This window comes from Euprymna scolopes, chromosome 13 (genome assembly GCF_053919585.1).
Source record: "Euprymna scolopes isolate OS-2025 chromosome 13, ASM5391958v1, whole genome shotgun sequence".
Classification (NCBI taxonomy): Eukaryota; Metazoa; Mollusca; class Cephalopoda; order Sepiida; family Sepiolidae; genus Euprymna; species Euprymna scolopes.
In genome coordinates this window covers 127654352-127679519 of record NC_136494.1, presented here as the reverse complement: position 1 = coordinate 127679519, position 25168 = coordinate 127654352, and positions in this window count along the sequence as shown.

Here is a 25168-nt window from a genome sequence, read left to right as displayed (position 1 = left end):
CTTTTAGAGGAAATATTGTCAAAAATAAATTCTAAGTTTACTTGGGTTTGCTTACTTGTGTAATTTATTTGTATTAAAAGCTTATATATATATATATATATATATATATATTATAAAGCTACCATTAGGATTGGCATCTAATATTACATAACTAAGTTCCAGGCTGACATAAGGCCATTGATTTAAAAAAAAAATAAATAAATAAAAAATCCACGTAATTTTTATAAAGTACAAACCTTCAAATGGCATATATATTATTTGATTGGAATTCATTATTGAGATGAGTATTATTTATTAATTTCTTTTATTGCAGACTATTATTCTCATCTTTCTTGGTTTCACGACACGTTTACCACCTGACGAAGGCCAGAGGAATAATAGTTGGCCGAAACGTTGTGAAACAACTAAAAAGATGAGGATAATAGTCTGCAATAAATAAAACTCAAATGGCATCAATTTTAACCTAATCGGGCTTTTGATTTACAATTTACTTTTCTTTTATGGAAATTGCTCCAGAGAAGCCATGAAGCCATTTGATGTAAGGCGCTAAAAGAAAAAGTACTTCAAAGTCAAAAATTTGCCAATAAGTTTTAGATGGTATAGATTCTGACCCAGAAAACAGCAATTCTTCCCTCTGTCAGAAACATTGCTCATGGAATGTGAGGACTAAAGAATGAAATTAGAAACCTGGAATGTGAGAATGAAATAAGGAAAGAGCTACGCAGCTGCTGAAAGTAAACCCAACATCCACTTTCTACTAAAGTGAATCTACAGGTAAAGATTTTCGAAATAATCGAAACCTGAATTTTGCCTTTTTATTTACATATAAAGCACTTCCTGATATGAAAAGTACTGTTCATTGAAAGCAGTGGCTCTAAATATTATTCAGACTTTGTTCTATTTGAAATGCTGGTTAAGAGGTGATATGCTTATATTAAATACTTTTGTACAGAACCCTGCGTGTCACTCGAATTCAGCAATTGAGATATATATATTTATATATATATATATATATAAATTTGTTTTAATTACATTTTCACCCCAAACAAGGCACTTTGGTGTAGGGGGATACTATCAGGGGCAACAACTACTGGAGTACTATGTAGGGATTTGGGAATCAAGATGTTGGTTCACGTTGCACTTGAACTTCTGCATGTCAGTACAGTTGGAAGCAGGGACCTGAAATGGAATTCCAAAGTCTAGCGGTTCTGGGGAAGAAACTACTGGAGGAGAAAGATCTTTTACATCTAGGGATCTCTTACAGTGTTTGGGTGGGATTTAGCAGTCTGTTGATTTTGTCGAGGGTGTTCACGTTGTGGGGGCACAAGTGCTTGCAGTTCGTCAGAGCATTCACCATTAAAATACTTGTAGAACAGGCAGAGGGATGCAACATTTCGTCAATGGAACAGAGGCTGAAGCTTAGATGCCAGTTCAGGGCCTATCAAATTTGCGACTCTCTTTTGAACCTTGTCAAGGAGCGAGAGACTAGTAGCAGATGCACCAGCCCAAATATGACAGCAATACTCCATACATGAGCGAATGGTGGCCTTATAGAGATACAGGATACTTTCGGGTGTTAGTAGTTTTCTAGCACAGTAGAGAGAGCCTACCTTTTTCGCAGCGGCCCTGGCAATGTTTTCAATATAATTGTTCCAACTCATGTTTCCTGTGAATGTTAGGCCAAGCAGTTTGAAAGATGTACTCTCAGATAGGGAGTCACTGGCCATTGCTATAGGTGATAGAAGTTTCTTGTAATTATTGAATGAAACTAGTTAGGTCTTGGCGGCATTGAACGTGACCATCCATTTTTGTCCCCATTCCACTGCAGATTGGAGGTCATCCTCTAGTGTTTTTGCCATTTCTTTAGTTATGTGTTCATTTGCTTTCCTGTCATGCCTGTTATAGTGTGGTGTCATCAGCATATATACCCATCTCAGAGGCAATTTTGTCGGAGGTCATTTATGAATATCAGGATCCCTGAGCCACTCCCGCATTTATATCGTATTGTTTAGATGTACGACCGTCGATGACAACCTGGATTTTTCTCTTATCTAAGAAGGATTTAATTATGTTAAGTATTTACCGTATGATTTAATTTTCCTGAAGAAACCCTCATGCCATACCCTGTCAAAAGCCTTAGATATATCTAGAGCTACCGCTCTGCCCTCCCCCGCTTTGTCCAGTGAATGGTATATATGTTCAGAGATTACAGTTAGGATGTCTGCTGTGGAACGGGCTTGTCTAAATCCATATTGTTTGTCAGTCAGAAGTTTAGCATCTGTAAGGTGATGGACTAGAGCATGGTTAATTAAGGTCTCAAATATTTTGGCAAAAAGTGGGAGAAGGCTAATGGGTCAGTTCTTTCGCCAGAATTCTTGAATACTGGTACCACAGTTTGGAAAACATTTTCTCACTCGTGTTCACCTCAAACAAGGCATACCGCCACTTGGACATAAGGGGCTGCTATTTAAGACCATACCTAGGTAAGATGAACAAGATGTTGATTTATATTACATTTAAACTTCTGCATTTCAGTAGTCAGGGAAGCAGGAAGGAAATTCCAATTCTGGCATTTAGGGACCTCAACAGTGAAGGGGTGTGATTTTGTTGCTAAGAGGGTTTGTTGGGTACATACATCGAGGGAGCACAATTGCCATGAGTTGGCAGAACTCAAAAGAATAATGCAGTGAAAGGAAGGAATTAGACCTGAAAATGTGTATTTTCCGGTTGAAGGCAAATCGTCCTATAAAAAGAAAGGCCTCAAATTAGAAGTCGGAATTTGTCTCAGAAAGTGATAACAGTTGATGAGTGAAGTTGAATTTTACTGATTTTTTTTTTTTTTTTTTCGTTCTAATTATGCTGAGAAGAGTTCAATTTTAAGAAATTTTTTAATAAACCTGAAAATGTTTAATAACTATAATTATGAAAATGTGGGGAAATCCCTTTCTGCCATTCCTGACTATATTTCTGTTATATTTGCCAAAATATAACACATTCACCTATACAATTACATTTTACTTATTTTTGTCTGTCGATAAAATCCAAATCTTCTCTTCTTAACCATAGAATTTTCACGAGGCCAGTGCAATTTTTAAAAAGGGATAATTTATGACATGGTTGAGTGCAATGTTACTAACATACACATTGTAACCATCTAATACAGACTAAAAATGCATTTTTGTTTTGAAAGTAATTTGCTTCTAGTTTTTTTTTGGGGGGGGGGTCCATAAGCTTAAATAAATGTTGGCTGAGTTCACACTGGAGTAGATCAAACAATGGATTTTCATCAAATAGGGCTTTAATGCTTGTTGTGATCAGAGTAAAGGGTTGAGAAAATATAAAATTCCACTTCATATAATAAAAAAGAAAAAGAAGCTCCTTGATGACTGTTATTTTTATTTTCAAAGGGTAACATTAGGATTTATTTAAAATTAGCCTTTTAGTTCACATGTCTGATCTTATATATTGTTTTTAACTATTTTTATATATAACTAGCGGGAGTACCCAGTGTTGCCCAAGTGTTTGGAGGTGTAAAAAAAAAAAAATTACTCAGACGGCACGAACCCGTGACATGACATCTTACCTTTACAAGGCCATAGGAAGTGAAAAGCATTCAAATTTAGCGATGTCAATCAAAAAGTTGACTTGCTAAGTGAATGAGTTCATGCAGGTGCAGAAATAAACGTTGCTGTTTCATTTATTTGTTTCCCCACGATATTGGTGAAACCAAGCTATCCGAAAAAGGGGGATCTCTCAAATGAATAGCAATTGTCTGATATGAAGGACATTCCTCACATTGATCAAAGCTGATTGCCTGCAATACGGGCCTGCCACAAAGCCCAGCGAGCTGATTGTATTTATTTGCTTCCCCATGGAGCAAATTAGGCACAAAGTCATTTTTTAATGTGGAGAGAGGGCTAAGGGGACCAGCTCCCCCGAGAGGGAACTGGATAGTGACAATTGGTATGAAGGGTTCTCCTACATTGACCAAAACTGATTGCTACAAGAGCAATGGTATATGTGGGGTTGCCCCCACATAGTCTTTAGTGCAGTATCTGCTAAAACAGATACTACACTTTGATCCCAGGCCACGATTCAGTTTCGCTTTATATGAAAAAGACAAACACTGGAAACCAGGGGTTTTTTTTTGAACTCGCACAAAATAAATGTAGAGACTACGACCGTTCGCAAATCGTAGATATTACAAGCCCTGGCGAAAAAGCCTTTGCTGGGCATACAAAAAACGCGTGCGGCCGTTTTGCCTTATAAGGATTTGTTTTTATTAATGTCATAAGATGATGCTGTTTAAGTCACTATTGAAAAATGTCTCCATTTTCACAATTTTTCTAGTCAGATCAAGTAGTTTCTGAAAGGAAATAAACGTACATTCAATGATCGTTTTTTTTTGTTTTTTTTTTTCTGAATGCATTACAGTTCATTACCAAACTAATATTTAAACAAAGCACAAAAATACATCACTGCAAACACATTGTGCTTTTGTGGAATAATATAAAAAAAAAAGGGTATTAAACATTAATATACAATAATAATGAAGATACATAATATAGTGATAATTAAGGTAAAATTGTGTTCTTGTCCAATGTACGTATTGTACACTACAACACATTATTAGTCAAGGCATAGTTGCATCATATACTCATTTCAACTTATTTATGCAGTGGCTGTGTTATGTACAATAATGGGCTCTGACTTCTGTTGTAGAAACCATTCCATAATTCAAGAACTGCGTAACCCAGTAAACTGTAAAAATTCAGTTTTGCCTAATTTTTTTAATTACCAAACTTGTAATGCAACATTAGATATGGATCCAAGACTAGACACTTGTATGAGATGATGTGATTGGTTGCTGACGTTTGCATGCTAAAGTCCGATTATTTTATTAATCAGAACGGAAAATGTATGTGGTCACAATTTAGTGACACACACACTTGGATTTAAAACCAGTAAATTAGGGATTAGTTTACAAGTATGCAGTTGGTGAAGCCTGATTAAAATTAGCTTTTTTTTTTTTCTTCCTCTTTATAACTTGATATAGCCTTAGTGCATTGGTGCAAAATACTTTTGTACATGCTCCAAAATCCATTTCATTGCAGTTTCAGTTATGGGTTTGAAGAAAGCGTTGTTCATAAAATATTCTTATATTTTATGTCGTAGATTATATTTGTTGGAGTTAGCAATCGTAAAATATATGTTGTATACTTTGTCGTATTTTGATTCTTTGGATGGATTTTGTGTTCTTTTCAAAATGTTGCGGTTGATGTAACCTCCAACCTTCAGGTGAATCTTTCTGTCAAACTTGGGAATTTTTTTTGCACAGAAGTTCTAGCGGAACCCTTTATTTAATCCACACGAGTAGTATGCTCTCATTTTTTCAGCCATGACTGTAGCTGTATTTTGATTGAACCTTTTCCAATTGAATTTTACCCAGCTTTTTATCTACTACATCATTGGTCTGCATAAGTTCAACAGAAATATTCCAGAATTTGAATAGATACCTCCTGAAGGCCACAGGTTACATTGACAGAAACGTGAAAATAAGACTCAAGATGAGAACACGAGTCCAGATAATACAAAAAATCCTGATCTCCAAAATTCTGAATCATATTTTGTAGTTGTTTCAAGACTAGTCATCAATGTTGAACTAGTTTCACTTCACGTTTTAACTCCTAAAACCTGCTCTACCTGCAACCTGATCATTTTTCAAAAGCAACTTGCTACTTTCTTAAATGCAAACTTGTTCTAATGCATTGCATAAACCTTATATACTAAATAACCTGACAGAAACCATACCATATTTAATGGGTGCTCAGCATTATCACTTTCTAAATTTTAACCATCTCTGGCAGAATAAATGTTATTTTTGAAAGTATAACAACTATTGAACTGAATGCCAGTTTCTTTTTAACACATTTTATGAATTAGTTTGGAAACGGTTTCTATTGCTTCAGTAATGTCTTTTAGTTTGCTGTTACCAATCTCTGATATGAAGTGATGTAGCACTTTTTTTTAAGTTTCAACATTCCTTCCATTTCAAGATGGGGACATATATGGGCAGATCCTACACTTGGATCTGAGCCAATAGTTGAATTGCTCTTCTTGCGTATCTCCTTCATGTTAGGCATACAAATTCCTCCTTTTCTAAGATTTTTTTCAATCATTTCATTTCAAAATTCAATTAGATGCTGATACTAAATCATAATTAATCATCTCCTTTGGTCCTACTTTTTACCTTTTTAACCATAACAATGCAGCTACTTGCATTTTGGTTTTATTTGCCAACGAAAACAACTGAATTTCTGATATATATATATATATATATATATGGCTTTGCTAAATATGTACGACTGAGTACTTCTGCTGTTTGTCATATAGAAATGTGTAAAGTTGCTTGAATCAGCAGGAGCTGAATTGGACATTTAGTCATGCCGGATTTTGATCATACATAAGTCGTACAATTTTAGTAAACCCATTTATGTACAATTATTTGCTCCTGTTGCTGATTTTGCTATTAAAGTCACTTTTACACGGACGAGCTACTGGGTTTGTCAGCGCAAAATAGCATAAAAATCTGTTTTATTATTAAAATAAACAAAATAAATTTGCTCATGAATTTCAATTGAGATGTTATTTTTGGTAAATATATTTTTAGATTCATATAAAAAGTATTTACAAAAAAATCTTGTTAAATATTTTTTCCAATTCTGTGTCACTTTTTCTTGTTTATTAAAAAAAAAAAATATTTTTTAGTTTAGTTGTACCTTGATTTTACTAATTATACTAGAGTAAAATTAAACAAGATTTTATGTACATCTAATTAAAATCCTTAAAGCATGAGACAATTATTTGGCACACGTATTGGAAAAAATAATTGTCTCAGTTGTTAAGGGTTTAATTAGTCAAAGCAACTTCGATATGGGTGATTTACCCAGTTTGTCAGCGCAAAAAAATTTGTAATATAAAAATAAGCAATAAAATAAAGTTTGGTCGAGGTTATTTTTGGCAAATATCTTTTTAGCTTCATACTTAAAGGTATCTGCAAAAAATTAATTTTTTTTTTTTTTTTCTCAATATTCTCTCTTAAGTGAGAAAGTAAGCAAAATAAACAATTGAAATTCTTAAAGACAAACATTTTTCCCAATCCAGTGTGCCATTTCGGGGAGAACTGGATTTTCCCCCACATCTAAAATGGACTTAGTTATTTACTGGCAGAGGACATCTCAAGATATTTGTCAAAAATAAATTCAAATTTTATAAACTTGAAAAAAAAAAAAAAAAACACAAAAGTAAACACTTGTTATAAAAAAAAATAACATTTATTATTTAAAAAGTAATCAAATATTTTTTCTTTTAACTTGAGGGAACTTTTTCTTTTTGGCTTGTTTAAAAATTCCCCTAATTTAAAAAAATTAAAAACTTTATTTTGGATGGAGACTTTTAACGGATTCTACTTTTTACAAAGATTTTTTTGTCTTACTTTGTCATTGATACAAACATCAAATTTAAAAAAAAAAAAAAAAAGGTCACTTGTAAAATTGAATTTGCAAAAAAAAATAGCTGAAAATTGTGGCTAAATTCGTTTTTTTATTTCAATAAAGAAATAAATTTGTATATTTATTACAAAAATAAAAAAATAAGTGGCACACAGGGTTGAAAAAAAAAAGTCTGTCTTTAAGAATTTGCCAAGAATAATCGCGACTGACTAAAGTGTTATTGTTTATTTTGATAACACTTTTTTGCAGTAATGGACTTAGATCGCTCCTGTAATAGGGAATATTTAATAAAAATTGGGAGTTTTCGCTATTAAATATCTTTTTAGGTATAAACTTAAAAAGATATTTACCAAAAATAACCTCTTGAAACTTCTGAGTAAATTCATTTTATTGTTCATTACAAAATTATTTTACGATATTTTATGCTGATGGACCTAGTCAATCGCCTGTTGAAGTTACTTTAATCAGCAGCAGCGGTAATTAGTCGTACATATTTAGTAAACCGTGTGTGTATATGTGTGTGTGTATATGTGTATATATATATATGTGTATATATATATATATTCCTTTGACAAGTTGTGAGAGAAGAAACAATTGTGATTAAAGTATTTATCTTGGAAACTCCAAAAAGAGAGAATTGCTTATAGACGCGCTTTCTGGCTAATTTAATATTTTCATTGTTACCTCTGCCAAAGAGGTTGTTTTCAGTAGTTTGTTCATGTATAGCCTAGCATCAAATGCTGGTCAAACTTTATCAAATATTAGTCATGATCTAATTTAGAATTCATTTTATTTTGGAATATCTTGATCAATACTATAGTTAAGGTAAAAACCATAATTGTTGGTAACTCCTTTATTATATAGACTCACTACTTGGCCCATATTGTAGTCAATGAAGTCCTGCTTTTACGTCTTAAATCTACTGTTGTGTAGAAGGAGTAGGTCTGTATAACATGGGAATGAATCGTGTCTATATTTCTGAATTTCTATTATCATCTCGTAGTGAAATTGTATGGAGTGTATAAATGTGTATTTATCTATGACTGATCGTCTAAAGCGTTTGCTGCGTGTGTGTACATTTAAATACAGCTTATCACAGGACAAGAATATACATAAATGACGAATAACATTTATTTGCAGTTTCAACATCTGGCCAATCTGGAACGACTGGTCCATTTTTGTATTGTTTTAATGGAAAAGCTGCAATAGAAATTCTCCACAAGAAACGACAGAGCCTTGGTTTTTATTTTCGGCAGTTTTTTTATTCCAGAGTGTATTTTTCCCTTTTGGAAAGTTGCAATGTTGATTCTAACTATCGTCATTTCTGACCCCCTTTATCTGGAGTCATCACGATCTGTAAACTCTCTGTTCCTCTCCTAACTCTTAACTAATTTCTACATATCTCCAAAAAGACTATCTCCTCTTCTAAATGACGTCATTAGCATACGTTACTAAGATAATCACCTGATACCGTCACTAAAATCATCTCCATGGTTTATGTTCTAATATTCTCATTGGTTTAAACATTTCTATGTTAATATTTCTGTGAATTATTAGATGTAAATATTTCAACTTAACATAACTTTTTGCATCAATAACATTTTTCTATCTAAACAATTACAATCATAAGAATCGACTATTGTAATACCCATCACAATAATTGGTTATTTTACTTTGCGGTGTTTTCCGGTAGACTAACGACAGACATAACACTACTAAGGACATTAACAATAAAAGAATTATGGAGTTACTAAGAGTATTAATCTTTCTCCCCTCTACATATGTTATACTAAGGATAACAAGTGAAGCATGCATGGTTCCCCGTGAGTGCACAGCGAACGAGGCATAAAAAATGACTAAGTTCAGCATTGCCCCCCCCCCCCACATTTAGCTCCAAAAGTCCCCAGGGAACGTCAAATCCTGATGAAAATGAACAAAGGTGCAGTTTTAGGCCTTAACATAATGTAAATTTGAGTTTTACACCATGCAAAAAAAAAAAAAAAAGTCCACCATTTGTTCCTACCCCCATTTAGCCGCAAAAGTCCCTAAGGCTTTAGCATGTTTAAATTTGAGTTCAGCACCATTCACTGTACACGTAAAATTTTGGGTAGATATGGTAAAATAGTCCCAAAAATGGAGTGTTTTTTATTAGCCCTAAAAGAGCCCCTAGGGCACACCCAAGTTATTGCGAAGTATAGACAGACAAAACTATAGAATTTTTTTCTTTTTTTGATTTACATAGGCATCGCCACTTATCCTCGAGTGGCCTCCAGGCTTTGGTAAGGGTTAAAGAGTGTACTGCAGTCAAATCTTTAGTAATGGAAATTCGGTAAATTTGTTAACTTGAGTGGAAGGGCTCATCAAGAACTTGTTGACATTGGACTTGAAGGCAACCATATTGTAGTCAGCTGCGAACAGAAGACTGTTCCACAGGCATGCAGTTCTAAGAAAGAAGCTTTGTTCATGGAATCTACGTTTAGGTTTAGGCACGGATAAAGAGTGGGGGAAATCATAGTGTTTTCAGCTACATGAGTTTTTCTCGTGAAAGTTTGGCGAGGGGTGAGGGCCATAGATTGGAGCTCGGACGAGCACCTGTCATGAAAATAACGATAAAGCAGAGACAGACTTGCAACATTTCTTCTGTGAGAAAGAGGTTGCAGGGAAGAGAGTAGGGCATCCCCTACTAGGCTACGAAGTCTATTTTGAACTTTATCAAGGCAAGATAAGTCCTTTCTAGTAGCTCCTGCTCACAACAGTACTCCATTCTTGGACGTATTGGGCTCTTATACACGTAGAGAATTGTATCAGCAGTGAGATATCTACTGGATCGAACCTTGATTCCAGTAAAGCTACTGGCCCTGACGGCATTCCAATTATAGTGCTGAAAAAGCTCCAATCAGAACTTGCCCCCATACTTACAAAACTGTTTAAGCGTGATCTTAAGAAGCGCTTTCCAACATCCTGGAAAACCTCATCAGTATGCCCTGTATTTAAGAATTCAGGTGATAAGTCATCTCCCTCTTAGTACAGACCAATAAGTCTCCTGTGTGTCATGAGCAAGTTGCTGGAATCCATATTAAATAGAGAAGTAGTTAACCACCTCAGCAGAAATAACCTTCTAAGTGACATACAATACGGTTTCTGTTCTGCTACATCTACAGCAGATGTGCTAACGGTTATATCTCATAGGATTAGTGAATCTCTCGACAAAGGCTTCCTTTCTAGAGCAATTGCTCTTGACATATCCAAGCCCTTCGATAAGGTATTGCATAAAGGCCTACTTCACAAGATTTCTAGCTACGGTATAACTGGAAATGTTTTCTCAATTATTAGATCATTTCTCTCTGATAGGCTCATAAGAGTAGTAGTTGATGGGCAGAAATCAGAGGCCCACAGTATTAATGCTTGAGTCCATCCTGGGCCCAACTCTCTTCCTGATTTACATCAATGATCTCCCAAAACACATACTTAAATCATTTGTTGACATCTATGCTGATGACACGACCATCTATGGCAACACATCAAAGGCCGTAAATGACAGTTCTCTTTGATTCTCTCTCCTCTGATCTTGAGCGCATGGTACAGTGGAGGAAGAGGTGGCTGGTTACTTTTAATGCATCTAAAACTAAGCTCTTAACTTTACATGATCAACGCTCTAATTCCAACCTGGCATCAATTAAAATGGATGGCTCTCGTCTTGGGGAGGCTCCATGTTTTGACAAGCTTCTGAGTTTGATCTTTACTCCTGATCTGAAATGGAACACATACATCAAGTCTGTTGCTAAGGTCGCTGGGAGGATGCTGGGATCCTTCTACCGCTCCAGTACTGATGCAATTCTTTGTCTGTATAAAAGCCAAGTACATCTAAGGATGGAGTACTGCTTATCTGGACAGGAGCTGCCTATCTTGCCTTGACAGAGTACAAAATAGACTTTGTGTCTTAGTGGGGATGCCCTTTTCTTTTCCCTTCAGCCTCTCTCTCACAGAAGAGATGTTGCGAAGCTATCTTTGTTTTATCATTATTTCTATGGCGGGTGCTCGTTTGAGCTCCAATCTTTGGTCCCCCCCCCTCGCCAATCTTTTACGAAAAACACCCGTCTAGCTGAAACTACTGTCATCAATTTTCCCCACTCTTTATCTGTGCCTAAATCCAAGCATAGATTCCATGAACAAAGCTTCTTTCTTAGAAGTGCACGACTGTGGAACTCTCTTCCATTTGCCTGTTTCCCACCTGACTACAACTTGGATGTCTTCAAGTCCAACATAAACAAATTCCTGATGAACCGCCCCCTTAAGTATGACACTTTATCAAATCTCCATTACTAACGATTACTACGATACTATCCCATTAATTACTGTACATGCAATAACCCTTATCCCCGAGTGGCTTCCAGGCCTTGATAAGTGGTGACCTCCATGTAAAAAAAATAAAAAAATCGATAGAAGGATCCTACCATTTTTACAGAAATCAGTTACAACTTTTCAGAGGCATAATTTTTTTTTTAATAAGCACAAAAGTGTCAATTTTACTCAAAAGGCACCCCGCAGGGGGGGGGGGAGATAATTTTGCCGTAAAATCCGTTCTGTTACTTTTTTACTCCTATCATGTTTAATGTTTGTGCAAAATTTCAAGGCGTAGTTATTGAGGAAAGTGCGGACTGACGAACGGACAAGGGTGGATTTACAGGTCCACCCGCCTTTTGTTGGGGGGACCAAAAGAAAAAAAAAAAATAGCCATAATATTTACTGATGCAAATTTAATGTTCTCTGAAAAAATGCAAATTAATTCCGTCTGATATGCATAATCGATGGTTGCCATTTTGAATACATAATACCTTTACTTAATTCGGCCCTCTTTTATGTGCGTGGCATGTCTGTTCACTGTTCTATTGTGAACTGTAACATCGGTTTTGATTAAAGTTTTCTGACTAAATTTGCATTGCAATAGACACCGTATCAGTTACCAACCACAAGCAAGACACGTAGTGTGCAGACACTAAATTGGCCGTTTACTTTTGCTAAACTACAGTCATTGGAATGTAAGGTGTAAATGTGCTCATAGTGGATGCATTTAACAGGTCAAGATGTTTACTATTAACTATGCCTTTTATTTTATTCTAAAGAAAATAGACTAAATGAACACCTTGGAATTTAATTTCTCAATGTGACCAGATAATCTGTTACAGTCTACACTAATTTATTTTGTCTATCTCTGTTTTCCACCCCTCCCCCGCCCGAGTGCATATACTCAAGGTCACAGAGTAACAAGAGGCGGGTCAAATGATTGCAATTTTTGTGGACTATTCTTTAATGGGGTTTTAGCCGGTAAAAATAACTGCTAAGGGGTCAACATTGAAACTTGGCAGACATAAGCTAACTAAATGTGTTATTTGTACACATGTTCAAATATATACCTTTTATATGTTAAAGTCGGTTTATTTTTAACTATTTCTTATCTGTCTGACGATAGCTCAAATGGTAATAACTGGTGTGCTATGTTTTGTTTTTGATTCAAGCTGATGGCACCCAAGTCTGTTTTGTACTTTTGAAATCGTTACTATATATTGAGTACATTATGATATATAGTTGATAGGAAAGTGACTCTATTATCATAGAACTAAATACGAAATTAAAATATATTTAAGCATATTTTGAAAATTAAAATATCATATTCAAGCATATTTTACTGGTGAGTGCCCAGTTAATGCAATATAACATTCTCGAGTTGAAGCCTAATTTGTTTATGGTGAATTTTGTTATTAAATTTTCAAATGGTGTTTAGGTCTCCTTTGCGTCTCTTTTATCTTAAGCTAGGGGTCTCCAAAATTTTCAAACGGGGGTAGGGGCATATTGCTGACTTTAGTTACACAGGCCAAAAAAAAAAAAATGAATAAATAACCTGGATATGTTTTATACTGTTTTGCTTATTAACTTTGGTTTTTAGTGAAACTGGTTCTCCAAAACTTCATTCTTTTAATCATAAAAGAAGAAATTGAAAATGTTTTCTTACAGTATTTTCTGAAACAAAACGGTCTAACATTTTTCCGAATGTGAAAAATGGAATGTGCTTTGATGAACTCCTGACACTTGTACCCTCTCAATGTGCATACTTTTGACTAACTAGAAAAGCAGCAAAATCGCACCCTTTTATGGTTAAGGTCTCTTAGAATCCGAGAAGCTTTCTACTCAAATAGTTTTTCCTCAGACTGCTAAACTTGAATTCCCTCCCTGTTTCCTGCTTCCCTAGCTGTACTAATCCACAAGTTTAAATATGTGAACAGACATCTTGCTGCTCACTTCCCTCATAGATGATCCCAAGTAGTTGCCTTTTATGTTCCAAGTGGCAATATGCTTTGGTTGAGGTCCAAACAAAAATTAACTGTAATCTATTATGTAAATCTCACCTGTCTGTTAGTGTATCTATGTATGAATGTTTGTATATCTGCCTAAAACTTTCAACAGAGGCGACGGATTTTCATGCGATCAGTATTATTTTGAAGCTCAACTCTTCGGACAACAAATATTGAAAAATTGGCCAAAAGCATTAATTCCTTCACCCACAACTGGGCACGTTTCTACAGGGAGGGGTCGCTTTTTTCGCTGATATTTTCGAAAGTCATTGCCTCTTTTCGATGGTCTAGCTTTAATTTAAACCTACGTCACTTCCGGTTTGACAATGGGCACAACAGCTAACGCGTCACTTTTTTTTTTTTTTTCCCACTTTCTTTTCCTCCATGATATGGGTTCAAGCCTGCCTGCCTACTACTTTTTTTTTTTTTTTTTTGCTTAACACACACCTCCAAATACCCAGGCAATGCCGGGCACTCAGGCTAGTCTATAATATAAATCTCGCCTGTCTGTTTAAATGTATGTATGTATGTTTATATGTCTGTCTAAAACTTCCGACAGAAGCGACAAATTTTCACGAGATTGATATCATTTTGAAGCGTGATCCTTCAGACAACACATATCGAAAAATTGGCTAAAAACATTAATTCCTTCTCACTCCACTGAGCACTTTTCTACAAGGAGGGGATCACTTTTTTAGACAATATTTTCGAAAGTCATCCCCGCTTTTCGATTGACTAGCCTTAATTTAAACCTCCGTCACTTTCTGTTTGGCAATGGACGCAACAGCAAAGATGTCACTTTTATTTATTTTTTTTTTTCCCCACATTTTTTGCCTCCTTCGTGGTACGGGTTCGAGCTTGCCTGCCTACTACCACTTTTTTTTTTTTTTTTTTTTTTTTTTTTTTTTAAACATGCACCTCAAAACACCTGGGCACGCTGGCTAGTCATAAGTAATCTGTAACTATTGCCAGAAAAAAAAAAAAAAATGAAGTATTTATGTAAGTATGATAATTAAGACATTGTTTTGAGCTAAAAATTATTTGAGGACGAAAACGCGCCACTGGGGTTATTTACTGAATTATTCAAGATGCAGCAAAAATTGGGTTTATTTAAAAAATAATATTTACCAAGATTCATGTATGCATCCGAAATAAATATTTGCATAAAATATTGTGAAGTGATGCATTTAAATCATTTGATTATTTATTTATTCCTACTAATTTCTTGTTAGTGCTATTTTTATTCATTTTTATTTTTATTTCAATCCGTATTTGCAGTTCGAGTGTACATGTATTTAGAAATCGAACAACTGAGTTGCGCCTCGTTCCTCTAGTAAAATATTTAAACCTAAGGATTGCAATCAGTTTCGATAACTGAGGTTTGTTATTTCTTTTAATAATTTAGTCGTTTTTCTTTATACACCTTTACTATAATTTTAATATACAGGGTGTCTTCAATAAGTCTCCAGATTTTTCTCATATGGACACTTTTATTGACAGTACACACCTGAAACTCTAGTCCCCCTTTACAGTAATCTCCTCCAGCTGCAATGCACTTGTACCATTCCAACAACTTCTGGAAATCCTCTTGTGTGAGCGTGCCACTGAACCTCATTGCAGCCTCTTTCATCTCCTCAATTGTTTCATGACAGCCCCCTAAGGTTTTCCTTGAGCTTAGGGAATAACAAAATCACAGGGTGGAAGGTCTAGATTATGGGGAAGGTGAGGAACTGTCTTAATGCCTATCTTGGTTAAATAGTCTGTAACAAGGATGGAGTTGTGAACTGCACTCTTGGGACAAAATTTGTGCAAATCTTTCACATCTTTAGTTCTTTGCGAATAATTGTGTGTACAGTTCCCACACTGACATCAAACTGTGCACTTATTGTCTCTATAGACGCACGACGGTCTTTATTTAATCAATCAACTCCGGTGTTCTGACTACCTTACTCTTCCCACGCCTCTCATCATCTCTCACAGACTCCTGCCTTCCTTGAATCTCTTATGCCACTCAAAAACTGAGGCTTGATTTATACAAGATGGTCTAAAAGCAGTTTGAAGCATTCCATACGTTTCTGTGGCATTTTTTTCCAAGTTTAAAACAGAATTTTATTGCATATCGTTCTTCTAAAATGTCCTCACGTCCAGATTCCATCTTTTGAAATTCACCAGCTGTGAAAATCAGGCTTTAGTAGGGTATATTCCAATTCCTACTGTAACTTGATTTGAACCGAAAATCAAAAATTGGCCAGTGATCTCATAGTATGTATAGCAATAATATACTGAATTTTCAAGAGTCTATGACAATTTTAAATGCCTGAACAAAAAAATGTCTGGGAACTTATTGAAGGCACCTCATATTTTAATTCTTGTGTCTACGTCTCTCTAAATAAAATCTAAAGAATTTTTTTTAATTTTTTTTTTTTTTATGTGAAACCAATTTTTTCTGACAATTTGACAACTTTTCACTTTCGCTTGAGCTGAATGTTAAAAGTGAATAACTTACAAATCTTTATTCTTCCACAAGTCTTATTTATTTAACAAATTCCTGATGGTATCTTAAATTCAAGGAAAGCTTGCAGACAAGTCTTGGTTTCCCACATCCTGTGCCCACTGTTCAAAGGGATTGAGGGTGAGGAAGCCTTCTCTTGGATTTTCTTTCTCTTTTTTTTACTCTCCAGGAGATGAGTCATTTTTCTGAATATAGAAAGGGTTTTTATAGTTTGGAGGTGGGGATAGCCCTGTACACAAACAACAAATATGTCTGCCAGGGAAAGAAGGAAGGCGAGAAAAGGAGTGAAGTATTCTTTGCATAGAATTTGCCTTTCTCAGTCTGGATGCATCAGTTGTAACATTGGCTGATCCAAGTAGCAAATTCCACCCCCTCTCCACGCACACACCCATATATAAGGGGTACTTAGTGTAGGAGCTGGGGGTGTAAAGAACGTCTTGCACAGGGAAGCTAAGGGACTCTAATATTTTGTCTCCCAACAGTTGGCTTCATAGGTCTGCTTCTAATGGTGTCGGATTTCTGTACAAGAGTAAAATAAGTTTTTTATCTTTTTTAAATGTGCTGCAGACTGAATTATTTGATATCTCGTTAGAATAATGGTTACAGATCTTGTGTACTTTTACACTGAAACCAACAAAATTTTAATGAAGCTTACAAAGACATTAAATTAAAATAAGATTGAATTTATTGAAGTTCAGTGTGTGTATTTTTTCTCCTAGTATGTCTGTTTGTTCAACTTTTTTCTTAGTTACTGAGCCGATCTAGTTGAAATTTTATATGAAACTATAACGTGCAACAAACTAAGTATTATGATATCAATTCAATTCACGGTTAAGGATTAATAGGATTAGTACTTAATGCAAAATATGAGCACGAATTTAATCATTTGACAAGGTACTTATTCTAACAATCCAAGTCAACGGGCTATAACTTTTGCCTGTTTTTAACAGATAAAAAAAGTCTAGTTTTATAATAATTTTATTAGTTTTGATGAGGTACAAATCATTTCTTAATACTTTTTCTTTCTTTTGATAAAAAAAATTGCTAAATTTGATTATTTTATTTTTGAAGCAGATGATCTTGAATTAATTTATTATAATGTATTCCTAATTAACCTTTTTAAATTAAAATTCAGTCCACTTTTAAACAGATTATTGATCTTATATTACTTATTTTGATCGGACTATTGTTCTCATCTTGAGTGGTATTTGTGCAATATTTCAGTTTGGCTAAACTGACCAAAACATTGCACAGCACTTCTACATTATTACAACGAAATTTTGGAGTTGATAAATGGAGTTTTCAGATTAAAAAAAAACAATGGTTTGTACTGATTTTTTTCCCCCCTAATAAGTTACAATGGTAGCTTCCAAATTATGCAGTTGAAATTACCTAAATATTACTGAATTATTAAAAAACAAACAACTTTAGTCGTGTTAGCAGGTGAAAAATTGCAGTCATCTTGTTTAAATCGAAACGAAAAATTGCCTCCCGTTTGAACTCTCATGTGTTTATGATCGTTTTCATGAAATTCTAGTTTTTATTTTCTTTAATAATTTTATACCTTATTGATTTTCGTAATTTTTGGATATAATCATCTTAAAAATATGAGGAATACATAGTTTTCTTGTGATTATTACGATTTTCGAAATTTCGTCCTAATAGTGTAGAAGTGCCAGGTACACAAATAAAAATCAAGATGAGAACAATATTCCGGTGAAAACAAGTAATATAAACAATCAGTTCTCATCTCCAAAACTCAGTACTGTAAGATTTATTGATCCATCTATATAAAATAAAGTTTATTTTGCTATTAGAAAAATTGATAGAAAATTGAAATTAGTTTCAAAAAGAATTAAATATAAACGTCATCATTTGATTTATTTAGAACTAGCATGGTAATCAGGTATTGCTTGGATCCATGAAAAAATAAATAGATGTTAAATAGTGCCACACCTAGAAGAAAATTCCTTCGAGTGATGAATAAAAAATATAATACATAAGAGGCCTCCAGAGCGCTACTTCTTTCTTTGTAGAGAAAAGACAATAGTTACAAAACGATAAATTAAATTTGGAGTTAGCATCTTTAAATCTGAAAAAATGCCGACTCATTTCCTGGGTTGTATTAATACATGATAACATTAAAAATCATGTTCGATTCTTGATAACATTCGATGATACAAATGGTCGTTTGACCCCCAAATACTGAAATGTTTTATTTTAGATATTTTTCTGGGATTACACCGATTCAAAAAAACAAAAGAAAGAAAAAAGACTTTATAGGAGTTTGTTGTGTATTTTTGTAGGGTGAGCTGGACATGCAAACTTACATACAACTGCCCTTTAAATAATAAATGACTGTCAATGATTGGAATGTTTCTGAATTTTTGAGATGAGAATTGGTATTTTTAAGGCACCCAAAATTCATACTAGAATTGTCCACAAATCCATGTTGTGTAATGGATAAACTACTACTAGGTAAAATTAAGTTGCAGATGAATTTTTTTTTTTTTTTTTGTTTTTTTTACATGGAGGTCACCACTTATCAAGGCCTGGAAGCCACTCGGGGATAAGGGTTATTGCGATGAGATAGTATCGTAGTAATCATTAGTATTGGATATTTGATAGGGTATATTAAGAGAGCGGTTTGTCAGGAATTTGTTTATGTTGGACTTGGAGACATCCAAGTTGTAGTCAGGTGGGGAAACAGGCAAACGGAACAAAGTTCCACAGGCGTACACTGCTAAGAAAGAAGCTCTGCTCATGGAATCTACGTTTGGATTTAGGCACAGATAAAGAGTGGGGAAAATTGATGACAGTAGTTTCAGCTAGACGGGTGTTTTTCATGAAAGATTGGCGAGGGGGGGGGATCAAAGATTGGAGCTCAGACGAGCACTTGCCATGGAAATAACGATAAACAAAGACTGGCTCACGTCTCTTCTGTGGGAGAGAGGCTGCAGGGAAGAGAAAAGGGCATCCCCACTAAGCCACGGAGTCTATTTTGTACTCTGCCAAGGCAGGATAGGCTGCTTTTAGCAGCTCCTGCCCAGATGTGGCAGCAGTATTCCATCCTTGGACGTACTTGGTTTTTATACAGATAGAGAATTGCATCACTAGTGAGATATCTTCTGGAGCGGTAGAAGGATCCCACCATTTTCCCAGCGTCCTTGGCAACAGACCTGATGTATGTGTTCTATTTCAGATCCGGAGTAAAGGTCAAAACATGGAGCCTCCCTAAGACGGGAGCCATCCATTTTAATTGATGCCAGATGGGCATCAGAGCGTTGATGATGTAAAGATAGAAGCTTGGTCTTGGGTGCATTAAAAGTAATCAGCCACCTCTTCCCCCACTGTACCACACACTCAAGATCAGAGGAGAGAGAAATTTGTCATTTACACAGCCTTTGATGTGTTGCCATAGATGGTCGTGTCATCAGCATAGATGTCAACGAATGATTTAAGTATGTTTTGTCTTCAGAAGATTGAAGGTTCAATCCTCACTGCAGGTGATATGAAGGATACAATTGCAAAATATTTAAGGTTTCTACCGAGTCATGGCTGATGGAGTGAAAGCATGTTACCCTCGTGGATTAAGTAAAGGATTCCATTATGCAATTCTGTGCAGATTCTTGGATTCAGCAGAATTTGACAAGATACACCTGAGGAAGGTTGGAAGTTATATCGGCTGAAAGGTTGAGTGAATATTTCCATTGGTTCACAAAGCCTGAATTATCAAGATAATTTGCATTATCAGTGTGATCATGTGCAATGTCTAGAAAATAAAATCGAAAATCCCCCCACCCTCCTGATCAGCATTGAAGAATTTTATTGGATTCACAGTCCTTTTTCAGATTTATCGATTACTAGCAAGCTGCCTGGTCATAAAATACGCTTTAATATCATAGTTTAATTCATGCAGATTATGTATTTCTGGGCAAGATCACAGCGTAGTATCTGTTCTGATGCTTCACTTAAGTAATTAGGTTTTGGTCAATGTGGGGGAGACCCTTCATATCGAGACAATTGCTATTTATTTGGACACTGCTAGAGTGCCCCCCCCCCTTTTTTTTTTTTTTTTTGACGGAGCTGGTTTTCCCCCACATTAAAAAACGATCTTCTGTCTAATTTGCTTTTGTGGAGAAGCAAATAAATATATTATAGAGACAATTCTCTATCGATCATTATATTGAACTTGAATATTTATGGAAATGAAATTAAAAAAGAAAAAAAATATTTGGGTGCCATCAGCTAAAATTGAAACTAAAGCATAAAACTCATTCCTTAACCTCTGAGCCACGCCTCTATGCATATATACATAATTCACCTGTCATCTGTTTCTTTAAAGATGGAATCGCCTGATCATCAAAGACAAGATTCAGACAAGCAAGGTCCACAAAGTTTTACAATTATATAGATTAATCTTTCCAATTTTTGAGCAAAAACATTTAACAAGCATTTTCAGTGATTGCAGATTCAAATTGAAGTGTTCACAACTGCCATTTGATGCCTTTTTGGATTTCTGTTATGGAAGAGCATCCAATTCTCAGTAAAAAAAAAAAAAAAAAAAATAAGTCTTACTGCAATTCTTAACTTCGTGTGGTTTTCTTACCTTAAAAAAAGTGAGACTTGAAAACATTAAAGAAGAGTTAAAAGTATATCTTTCCTATTCACCCACATATCACAGCAGTAGTAAGTAGACACCAACCACAACTGTCTCGCTCATATTCCCCTTTTATTATTCTATACTCAATACGCAATACCTGATGTTTTAGTTAAAGGAATAAAAAAATAAATGTCCTTATTTTTTTTACTATTTTTTTAAAAAACTTCGTAACCATTGGTCAGAATTCCTAGGTGAAAGTGGTTTTCGTTTTAGTTGTATTTAGCATAATATCAACTATTCATGAATTTAGGGGTAAATGTATCATTTCGATTAAATTTTGTGAGACGTACATTTGAATACTTCTTACAAGCTATGATACGAAATATAGGAGTTAGATATGTTGTTGATGTGAACATCACATCACCTCTAAAAGGTGTTTGTTAAAAATTCATTTTCTAATCTCAGAAAAAAAAAGGCAGTTTACGTTTCTCTTTTATTTTAAAATAATTTACATATTACTCCTTTTTCTTTTATTGAAAAGGATCTTGGTCAACTCTGTTCAATTGTTAAAGAAAAAAAATCCTAATCAGATTTTATCAACTTCTGAACAACTACAAAAATTGGACATCCACGAGCAGAGTTACTTTCTAGAAACTTCCCACCTGTGAAATAAAATATACAGGGTCGAAGAGTGCATTGTCGTCCTAGAAAAGACGACATGATTCCATTTCCATGGGATGAAAACCGGTTTTCTTTCTTTGTTGCAGACCAGGTGGTCAGTTGTGCACAAATCCCAAGAGCGATAGGAGTCTTCTATCGTGTTTGAAAGTGACACAATGTTCAACAAGCAAGATCAGAGATATGCTGCTGTATGACTCCTGCTCTTTATTTATCCAAGTTATGACAGGACCATTGCCAGCAACCTTAAAATGCAAATCTGGATGGTTCAACACAGCTCAATGAAGTTTCCGGCTAGTTATGGTATTTGGTGTGGTTTCAAGTGAGGATCACATCATGTCACCTCATATCTTTGAAGTCAGCTTGAAAGTCAACATCCAGATGTACCTGGATGCAATCAGGTGGCCACTAGTAGACCCGAGGTGCAATAGCAGGACTCAGCGCTGGCCCACAAGTCCAAAGAGACCTAGGTTTGGCTTCAGAAGGAGTGTTATGACTTTGTACCCTTGTTTCGCTGGCCTCCCCCTACCTGAAACCACTGGACTACTTCATTTGGGTATACATCAAGAACATCACCAACATGACCTCTCACAACAGCCTGATCGCTGCCATCCACTGAGTATTCGCCAAGCCCCCACCAGCGCTTGTGGAAAGGGCATGCTCCCAGTTCTGTACCCATATTGAAACTAAAGGCGGCTACATTGAATTAATGTCAGCTCTTCTACATAATCAAGTTACCTGAACTGATTTTTTTTCAATAAAAGTTTTAAAATAAAGCTGTAGTGTTGTTCTTATTGGGGTGACAGCTTTATTATTCCACTCTGCATTTGCTTCGAACATGCACCAGGTGTTTAATAAGTTGTAATGCGTACAAATAGCAGATTTGCTGCAGGTGAAAAATAGTTAAATAAGATTTGCTGCAGGTGAAAAATAGTTAAATAAGATTTGCTGCAGGTGAAAAATAATTAAGAGAAAAAAAAAGCTTCACAATGAAAATTAGAAATATCTTTTAGCCAGAATTTGATTTTTCCACTTGAGAAAACAATGCTCCTTTATATACCAGATGTTATATACCAGATGTTATATACCAGATTCTCCTGCTCTAGTCATAAACTTTTTGAGCTTTTTTTTTTTTTTTTTTTTCATAACATTTTCACCCCAAACAAGCACATTGCCACTTTGATGTAGGGGGCTACTATCAGGGACATAAGCTACAGGGGTACTATGTGGAAAGTTGGCAGCAAGATGTTGATTCACGTTACACTTGAACTTCTGCATGTCAGTACAGTTAGGGAAGCAGGAATCTGGAAGGGAATTCCAAAGTCTAGCGGTTCTGGGGAAGAAACTACTGGAGTAGAAGGCTCTCTTACATCTAGGGATCTCCACTGTGAAGGGGTGGGATTTTGCTGCTTGTCAGGTTTGTCGGGGGTATTTATGTAGAGGGGGTACAAGTGCTTGCAGTTCGTCAGAGCATTCACCGTTAAAGTACTTGTAGAACAGGCAGAGGGATGCAACATTTCGTCAATGAGACAGAGGCTGAAGCCTAGATGACAATTCAGGACCTATCAGATTGGCGACTCTCTTTTGAACCTTGTCCAGGAGCGAGAGACTAGTAGCAGATGCACTAGCCCAACTATGACAGCAATACTCCATACATGGGCGAATGGTGGCCTTAGAGAGATACAGGATACTTTCGGGCGTTAGTAACTTTCTAGCACGGTAGAGAGAGCCTACCTTCTTCGCAGTGGTCCTGGCAATACTCTCAATGTAATTGTTCCAACTCATGTTTCCTGTGAACGTTAGGCCAAGGATTTTAAAAGATGTACTTTCAGATAAAGAGTCGATGGCCATTGCTATAGGTGGTAGAGAAGGTTTCTTGTAATTATTGAATGAAACTAGTTTAGTCTTGGCAGCATTGAATATGACCATCCATTTTTGTCCCCATTCCACTACAGATTGGAGGTCATCCTCTAGTGTTTCTGCCATTTCCTTAGATATGTGTTCATTTGTTTTCCTGTCATGTCTGTTATAGACCGTGGTGTCATTAGCATATATACCCACCTTACAAACAATTTTGTCAGGAAGGCCATTAATGAATATTAGGAATAATAGAGGTCCAAGGATAGACTCCTGCATTTATATCATATTGTTTAGATGTACGACCGTCGAGGACAACCTGGATTTTTCTCTTATCTAAGAAGGATTTAATTATGTTAAGTATTTTTCGAGTGATACGGTATGGTCTAATTTTCCTGAGAAGACCTTCATGCCATACCCTATCAAAAGCCTTAGATATATCTAGAGCTACCGCTCTACCATCCCCTGCTTTGTCCAGTGAATGGTATATACGTTCATAGATTACAGGCCTGTCAAAATCCATATTGTTGGTCGGTCAGAAGTTTAGTATCTGTAAGGTGATGGACCAGAGCCTGGTTATGGACTCAAATATTTTGACAAAAAGTGGGAGGAGGCTAATGAAGTGGTAATTTACTGGGTCGGTTCTTTCGCCAGAATTCTTGAAAACTGGTACCACAGAAGCAGTTTTCCAGCAGGCAGGAAAGCAAGATTCATTAAGGCATTTGTTGTAAAGTTTGGAGAGAACTGGAGCTACGTTGGCGGAGCATTTTTTTACTAGCACAGCCGGGATGAGATCAGATCCACATGCTTTTGAAGTGTCAAGATTTTTTATGATAGGATGCACCTGAGAAGGGGTGATTTCCAGATCGTCTAGTGTGGCGTCTGTCCGCAAAGGAAAGTCAGGGAGGGGGTGGTTAGCAGGGTCCAGTGTGGAGTTCGAGGCAAACCGACTAGCAAGCATGTTAGCCTTCTCGGTTGCTGAGCAAACAAGCTCATGATTGTTTGATAATGAGAGATTAGTTGATTGCCCATTATTTACTACACTGTTGTAGATTGTTTGAGTTTTGTCCTGGTTCAAGCATAATTTTTTATTGTACTGTCATGTTTTTTAAGAGTTTCAGTTTAGTTAAGGGGTGCTGAACAAGTGGTTATGCAGAATACCAGACATGCAACACAAGTAGACGATCAGTTGACCTTCCATCTACTAGGATTTATGGATTCTTTGAATTCTGTTTTCATCTTCAGTGCTATTTTCACAATGTTTCAGTCAAAGTCGATATAGCCTACCCTTTTTTTTTTTAGGTGTAACTTGTCGAACTTATAAATCTGTATGGAACTTCGAACAGAACCTTTTATTTAATCCACATGGGTTGCATGTTCTCGTTTCATCAGCCATGACAAGGTAGACATTTTAAATAAGTCTCAATTGTATTTTGAGTGTCACCTGCACTAAAGATTGAACCTTCAACCCCCAGAAGAGTGTAACGTGCACAACTGAATTTTTCCACTTACTTTATCCACTACACCATTGATCTGCATAAGTTCGACAGAAATATTCCAGAGTTTGAATAGATACATCTGAAGAAAGTCAGCTTACATTGACAGAAACGTGAAAATAAGATTTAAGATGAACACGAGTCGAAATAATACAAAAAAT